Source organism: Carcharodon carcharias, chromosome 12 (assembly GCF_017639515.1).
Source record: "Carcharodon carcharias isolate sCarCar2 chromosome 12, sCarCar2.pri, whole genome shotgun sequence".
NCBI classification, from domain to species: domain Eukaryota; kingdom Metazoa; phylum Chordata; class Chondrichthyes; order Lamniformes; family Lamnidae; genus Carcharodon; species Carcharodon carcharias.
Window position 1 is genome coordinate 3018630 of NC_054478.1, and position 9275 is coordinate 3027904.

General features: G+C 61.3%; 1 protein-coding gene across 1 annotated transcript in view; it reads right to left on the reverse strand.

The window, feature by feature from the left end:
* Window positions 1-9275, reverse strand: part of asic4a (acid-sensing (proton-gated) ion channel family member 4a) — a 754228-nt gene that overhangs the window by 503554 nt on the left and 241399 nt on the right. The gene's annotated exons all lie outside the window — the stretch shown is intronic.

Sequence of the window (9275 nt, forward strand, 5' to 3'; positions counted from 1 at the left end):
AGCACCTAGCACTGTAGCACCGCACACTGCAGCACTGCACACTGCAGCACCGAACACTGTAGCACCACACTCTGCAGCACTGCACACTGCAGCACCACAGTCTGCAGCACTGCACAATGCAGCACCACACACTGCAGCACCGCACACTGCAGCACCGAGCACTGCAGCACCTAGCACACTGCAGCACTGAGCACACTGCAGCACTGAGCACGGCAGCACCGCGCACTGCAGCACCGAGCACTGCAGCACCGAGGACTGCATCACCGAGCACACTGCAGCACCGAGCACTGCAGCACTGCACACTGCAGCACCAAGCACTGCAGCACCAAGCAATGCAGCACCGAGCACACTGCAGCACCAAGCACACTGCAGCACCAAGCACACTGCAGCACCGCACACTGCAGCACTGCACACTGCAGCACCAAACACACTGCAGCACCGAGCAAGCTGCATTACCAAGCACACTGCAGCACCGAGCACTGCAGCACTGAGCACACTGCAGCACCAAGCACTGCAGCACCAAGCTCACTGCAGCACCAAGCACTGCAGCACCAAGCACATTGCAGCACCTCACACTGCAGCACAAAACACAATGCAGCACCGAGCAAACTGCAGCACCAAGCACACTGTAACACCACACACTGCAGCACCGAGCACACTGCAGCACCGAGCACACTGCAGCACCGAGCACACTGCAGCATCGAGCACACTGCAGCACCACACACTGCAGCATCAAGCACACTGCAGCACCAAGCACACTGCAGCACAGCACACTGCAGCATCAAGCACACTGCAGCCCCGAGCACTGCAGAACCGCACACTGCAGCACTAAGCACACTGCAGCACCGAGAATTGCAGCACTGAGCACTGCAGCACCAAGCACACTGCAGCACGGCACACTGCAGCACGGCACACTGCAGCACGGCACACTGCAGCACGGCACACTGCAGCACCGAGCACTGCAGCACGGCACACTGCAGCACCGCACACTGCAGCACCGCACACTGCAGCACCGAGCACACTGCAGCACCGAGCACACTGCAGCACCGCACACTGCAGCACCAAGCACTGCAGCATCGAGCACACTGCAGCACCACACACTGCAGCACCACACATTGCAGCACCACACACTGCAGCACCACACACTGCAGCACCGAGAACTGCAGCACCGCACACTGCAGCACCGCACACTGCAGCACCGAACATACTGCAGCACCAAGCACGCTGCAGCACCGAGCAGTGCAGCACCGAGCACTGTAGCACCAAGCACACTGCAGCACCGCACACGACAGCACCGAGCACACTGCAGCACCAAACACACTGCAGCACTGAGCACACTGCAGCACCGAGCACACTGCAGCACCGAGCACACTGCAGCACCAAGCACACTGCAGCACCGCACACTGCAGTGCCGCACACTGCAGCATTGAGCACACTGCAGCACCGCACACTGCAGCACCGCACACTGCCCCACCGCGCACTGCAGCACCAAGCACACTGCAGCACCGAGCACTGCAGCACCAAGCACACTGCAGCACCGCACACTGCAGCACCGAGCACACTGCAGCACCAAACCCACTGCAGCACCGAGCACACTGTAGCACCTAGCACTGTAGCACCGCACACTGCAGCACTGCACACTGCAGCACCGAACACTGTAGCACCACACTCTGCAGCACTGCACACTGCAGCACCACAGTCTGCAGCACTGCACAATGCAGCACCACACACTGCAGCACCGCACACTGCAGCACCGAGCACTGCAGCACCTAGCACACTGCAGCTCTGAGCACACTGCAGCACTGAGCACGGCAGCACCGCGCACTGCAGCACCGAGCACTGCAGCACCGAGCACTGCATCACCGAGCACACTGCAGCACCGAGCACTGCAGCACTGCACACTGCAGCACCAAGCACTGCAGCACCAAGCAATGCAGCACCGAGCACACTGAAGCACCAAGCACACTGCAGCACCAAGCACACTGCAGCACCGCACACTGCAGCACCGCACACTGCAGCACCAAACACACTGCAGCACCGAGCAAGCTGCATTACCAAGCACACTGCAGCACCGAGCACTGCAGCACTGAGCACACTGCAGCACCAAGCACTGCAGCACCAAGCTCACTGCAGCACCAAGCACTGCAGCACCAAGCACATTGCAGCACCTCACACTGCAGCACAAAACACAATGCAGCACCGAGCAAACTGCAGCACCAAGCACACTGTAACACCACACACTGCAGCACCGAGCACACTGCAGCACCGAGCACACTGCAGCACCGAGCACACTGCAGCATCGAGCACACTGCAGCACCACACACTGCAGCATCAAGCACACTGCAGCACCAAGCACACTGCAGCACAGCATACTGCAGCATCAAGCACACTGCAGCCCCGAGCACTGCAGAACCGCACACTGCAGCAGAAAGCACACTGCAGCACCGAGAATTGCAGCACTGAGCACTGCAGCACCAAGCACACTGCAGCACGGCACACTGCAGCACGGCACACTGCAGCACGGCACACTGCAGCACCGAGCAATGCAGCACGGCACACTGCAGCACCGCACACTGCAGCACCGCACACTGCAGCACCGAGCACACTGCAGCACCGAGCACACTGCAGCACCGCACACTGCAGCACCAAGCACTGCAGCATTGAGCACACTGCAGCACCAAGTACTGCAGCACCAAGCACACTGCAGCACCACACACTGCAGCACCAAACACACTGCAGCACCGAGCAAACTGCAGCACCAAGCACACTGTAACACCACACACTGCAGCACCGAGCACACTGCAGCACAGAGCACACTGCAGCACCGAGCACACTGCTGCACCGAGCACACTGCAGCACCGAGCACACTGCAGCACCGCACACTGCAGCACCAAGCACACTGCAGCACCAAGCACACTGCAGCACCACACACTGCAGCACCAAGCACACTGCAGCCCCGAGCACTGCAGAACCGCACACTGCAGCACCGCACACTGCAGCAACGAGCACACTGCAGCACCGAGCACTGCAGCACCGAGCACTGCAGCACCGCACACTGCAGCACCGAGCACTGCAGCAACAATCACACTGCAGCACCGAGCACACCGCAGCACCGAGCACTGCAGCACCGCACATTGCAGCACCGAGCACTGCAGCACTGCACACTGCAGCACCGAGCACATTGCAGCACCGAGCACTGCAGCACCAATCACACTGCAGCACCGAGCACTGCAGCACCGAACATTGCAGCACTGCAGCACCGAGCACACTGCAGCACCGCACACTGCAGCACCGAGCACTGCAGCACTGCACACTGCAGCACCGAGCACACTGCAGCACCGAGCAGTGCAGCACCGAGCACTGTAGCACCGCTCACTGCAGCACTGCACACTGCAGCACTGAGCACTGCAGCACCGAGCACTGCAGCACCGAGCACACTGCAGCACCGAGCTCTGTAGCACCGAGCACACTGCAGCACCGCACACTGCAGCACCAAGTACTGCAGCACCAAGCACACTGCAGCACCACACACTGCAGCACCAAGCACACTGCAGCACCAAGCAAACTGCAGCACCAAGCACACTGTAACACCACACACTGCAGCACCGAGCACACTGCAGCACCGCACACTGCAGCACCGCACACTGCAGCACCAAGCACACTGCAGCACCAAGCACACTGCAGCACCACACACTGCAGCACCAAGCACACTGCAGCCCCGAGCACTGCAGGACCACACACTGCAGCACCGCACACTGAAGCAACGAGCACACTGCAGAACCGAGCACTGCAGCAACAATCACACTGCAGCACCGAGCACACTGCAGCACCGAGCACTGCAGCACCAATCACACTGCAGCACCGAGCACTGCAGCACCGTACATTGCAGCACTGCAGCACCGAGCACACTGCAGCACCGCACACTGCAGCACCGAGCACTGCAGCACCGAGCACTGTAGCACCGCACTCTGCAGCACTGCACACTGCAGCACCACACACTGTAGCACCGCACACTGCAGCACCGAGCACACTGTAGCACCGCACACTGCAGCAGCGAGCACTGCAGCACCGCACACTGCAGCACCGAGCACTGCAGCACCAATCACCCTGCTGCACCGAGCACACTGCAGCACCAAGCACACTGCAGCACGCACACTGCAGCACCACACACTGTAGCACCGTACACTGCAGCACCGAGCACACTGCAGCACCAAGCAGTGCAGCACCGCACACTGCAGCACCGAGCACTGCAGCACCAATCACACTGCAGCACCGAGCACAATGCAGCACTGCACACTGCAGCACCGTGCACACTGCAGCACTGAGCACACTGCAACACCGCACACTGCAGCACCGAGCACTGCAGCACCGAGCACTGTAGCACCGCACACTGCAGCACTGCACACTGCAGCACCGCACACTGTAGCACCACACTCTGCAGCACTGCACACTGCAGCACCACAGTCTGCAGCACTGCACAATGCAGCACCACACACTGCAGCAAAGCACACTGCAGCACCGAGCACACTGCAACACCAAGCACACTGCAGCACGCACACTGCAGCACCGAGCACTGCAGCACCTAGCACACTGCAGCACCGAGCACACTGCAGCACCGAGCACTGCAGCACCGCACACTGCAGCACCGAGCACTGCAGCACCAAGCAATGCAGCACCGAGCACACTGCAGCACCAAGCACTGCAGCACCAAGCACATTGCAGCACCGCACACTGCAGCACCGCACACTGCAGCACCGCACACTGCAGCACTGCACACTGCAGCACCACACACTGTAGCACCGCACACTGCAGCACCGCACACTGTTGCACCGCACACTGTAGCACCACACACTGCAGCACTGCACACTGCAGCACCACACTCTGCAGCACTGCACAATGCAGCACCACACTCTGCAGCACTGCACAATGCAGCACCACACACTGCAGCACCGCACACTGCAGCACCAAGCACACTGCAGCACCAAGCACACTGCTGCACCGCACACTGCAGCAACGAGCACTGCAGCACCTAGCACACTGCAGCACCGAGCACACTGCAGCACCGAGCACTGCAGCACCGAGCACTGCAGCAACAATCACACTGCAGCACCGAGCACACTGCAGCACCACACACTGCAGCACCAAGCACACTGCAGCCCCGAGCACTGCAGAACCGCACACTGCAGCACCGCACACTGCAGCAACGAGCACACTGCAGCACCGAGCACACTGCAGCACCGAGCACTGCAGCACCAATCACACTGCAGCACCGAGCACTGCAGCACCGTACATTGCAGCACTGCAGCACCGAGCACACTGCAGCACCGCACACTGCAGCACCGAGCACTGCAGCACCGCACACTGCAGCACCGAGCACTGCAGCACTGCACACTGCAGCACCGAGCACACTGCAGCACCGAGCACACTGCAGCACCGAGCACTGCAGCACCGAGCACTGCAGCACCGAGCACTGTAGCACCGCACACTGCAGCACTGCACATTGCAGCACTGAGCACTGCAGCACCGAGCACACTGCAGCACCGAGCTCTGTAGCACCGAGCACACTGCAGCACCGCACACTGCAGCACCAAGCACTGCAGCATCGAGCACACTGCAGCACCAAGTACTGCAGCACCAAGCACACTGCAGCACCACACACTGCAGCACCAAACACACTGCAGCACCGAGCAAACTGCAGCACCAAGCACACTGTAACACCACACACTGCAGCACCGAGCACACTGCAGCACCGAGCACACTGCAGCACCGAGCACACTGCAGCACCAAGCACACTGCAGCACCACACACTGCAGCACCAAGCACACTGCAGCCCCGAGCACTGCAGCACCGCACACTGCAGCAACGAGCACACTGCAGCACCGAGCACTGCAGCACCGAGCACTGCAGCACCGCACACTGCAGCACCGAGCACTGCAGCAACAATCACACTGCAGCACCGAGCACACTGCAGCACCGAGCACTGCAGCACCAATCACACTGCAGCACCGAGCACTGCAGCACCGTACATTGCAGCACTGCAGCACCGAGCACACTGCAGCACCGCACACTGCAGCACCGAGCACTGCAGCACCGCACATTGCAGCACCGAGCACTGCAGCACTGCACACTGCAGCACCGAGCACACTGCAGCACCGAGCAGTGCAGCACCGAGCACTGTAGCACCGCTCACTGCAGCACTGCACACTGCAGCACTGAGCACTGCAGCACCGAGCACTGCAGCACCGCACACTGCAGCACCGCACACTGCACCATCGAGCACACTGCAGCACCGAGCACTGCAGCACCGAGCACTGCAGCACCGAGCACTGCAGCACCGAGCATTGCAGCACCGAGCACTGCAGCACCGAGCACTGCAGCACCGAGCACTGTAGCACCGCACACTGCAGCAGTGCACACTGCAGCACTGAGCAATGCAGCACCGAGCACTGCAGCACCGAGCACTGCAGCACCGAGCACTGCAGCACCGAGCACTGTAGCACCGCGCACTGCAGCACCGAGCACTGCAGCACCGCACACTGCAGCACTGCACACTGCAGCACCGAGCACTGCAGCACCGCACACTGCAGCACTGCACACTGCAGCACCGCACACTGCAGCACCGAGCACACTGCAGCACCAAACCCACTGCAGCACCGAGCACACTGTAGCACCTAGCACTGTAGCACCGCACACTGCAGCACTGCACACTGCAGCACCGAACACTGTAGCACCACACTCTGCAGCACTGCACACTGCAGCACCACAGTCTGCAGCACTGCACAATGCAGCACCACACACTGCAGCACCGCACACTGCAGCACCGAGCACTGCAGCACCTAGCACACTGCAGCACTGAGCACACTGCAGCACTGAGCACGGCAGCACCGCGCACTGCAGCACCGAGCACTGCAGCACCGAGCACTGCATCACCGAGCACACTGCAGCACCGAGCACTGCAGCACTGCACACTGCAGCACCAAGCACTGCAGCACCAAGCAATGCAGCACCGAGCACACTGAAGCACCAAGCACACTGCAGCACCAAGCACACTGCAGCACCGCACACTGCAGCACCGCACACTGCAGCACCAAACACACTGCAGCACCGAGCAAGCTGCATTACCAAGCACACTGCAGCACCGAGCACTGCAGCACTGAGCACACTGCAGCACCAAGCACTGCAGCACCAAGCTCACTGCAGCACCAAGCACTGCAGCACCAAGCACATTGCAGCACCTCACACTGCAGCACAAAACACAATGCAGCACCGAGCAAACTGCAGCACCAAGCACACTGTAACACCACACACTGCAGCACCGAGCACACTGCAGCACCGAGCACACTGCAGCACCGAGCACACTGCAGCATCGAGCACACTGCAGCACCACACACTGCAGCATCAAGCACACTGCAGCACCAAGCACACTGCAGCACAGCATACTGCAGCATCAAGCACACTGCAGCCCCGAGCACTGCAGAACCGCACACTGCAGCAGAAAGCACACTGCAGCACCGAGAATTGCAGCACTGAGCACTGCAGCACCAAGCACACTGCAGCACGGCACACTGCAGCACGGCACACTGCAGCACGGCACACTGCAGCACCGAGCAATGCAGCACGGCACACTGCAGCACCGCACACTGCAGCACCGCACACTGCAGCACCGAGCACACTGCAGCACCGAGCACACTGCAGCACCGCACACTGCAGCACCAAGCACTGCAGCATTGAGCACACTGCAGCACCAAGTACTGCAGCACCAAGCACACTGCAGCACCACACACTGCAGCACCAAACACACTGCAGCACCGAGCAAACTGCAGCACCAAGCACACTGTAACACCACACACTGCAGCACCGAGCACACTGCAGCACAGAGCACACTGCAGCACCGAGCACACTGCTGCACCGAGCACACTGCAGCACCGAGCACACTGCAGCACCGCACACTGCAGCACCAAGCACACTGCAGCACCAAGCACACTGCAGCACCACACACTGCAGCACCAAGCACACTGCAGCCCCGAGCACTGCAGAACCGCACACTGCAGCACCGCACACTGCAGCAACGAGCACACTGCAGCACCGAGCACTGCAGCACCGAGCACTGCAGCACCGCACACTGCAGCACCGAGCACTGCAGCAACAATCACACTGCAGCACCGAGCACACCGCAGCACCGAGCACTGCAGCACCGCACATTGCAGCACCGAGCACTGCAGCACTGCACACTGCAGCACCGAGCACATTGCAGCACCGAGCACTGCAGCACCAATCACACTGCAGCACCGAGCACTGCAGCACCGTACATTGCAGCACTGCAGCACCGAGCACACTGCAGCACCGCACACTGCAGCACCGAGCACTGCAGCACTGCACACTGCAGCACCGAGCACACTGCAGCACCGAGCAGTGCAGCACCGAGCACTGTAGCACCGCTCACTGCAGCACTGCACACTGCAGCACTGAGCACTGCAGCACCGAGCACTGCAGCACCGAGCACACTGCAGCACCGAGCTCTGTAGCACCGAGCACACTGCAGCACCGCACACTGCAGCACCAAGTACTGCAGCACCAAGCACACTGCAGCACCACACACTGCAGCACCAAGCACACTGCAGCACCAAGCAAACTGCAGCACCAAGCACACTGTAACACCACACACTGCAGCACCGAGCACACTGCAGCACCGAGCACACTGCAGCACCGAGCACACTGCAGCACCGCACACTGCAGCACCGCACACTGCAGCACCAAGCACACTGCAGCACCAAGCACACTGCAGCACCACACACTGCAGCACCAAGCACACTGCAGCCCCGAGCACTGCAGGACCACACACTGCAGCACCGCACACTGAAGCAACGAGCACACTGCAGAACCGAGCACTGCAGCAACAATCACACTGCAGCACCGAGCACACTGCAGCACCGAGCACTGCAGCACCAATCACACTGCAGCACCGAGCACTGCAGCACCGTACATTGCAGCACTGCAGCACCGAGCACACTGCAGCACCGCACACTGCAGCACCGAGCACTGCAGCACCGAGCACTGTAGCACCGCACTCTGCAGCACTGCACACTGCAGCACCACACACTGTAGCACCGCACACTGCAGCACCGAGCACACTGTAGCACCGCACACTGCAGCAGCGAGCACTGCAGCACCGCACACTGCAGCACCGAGCACTGCAGCACCAATCACCCTGCTGCACCGAGCACACTGCAGCACCAAGCACACTGCAGCACGCACACTGCAGCACCACACACTGT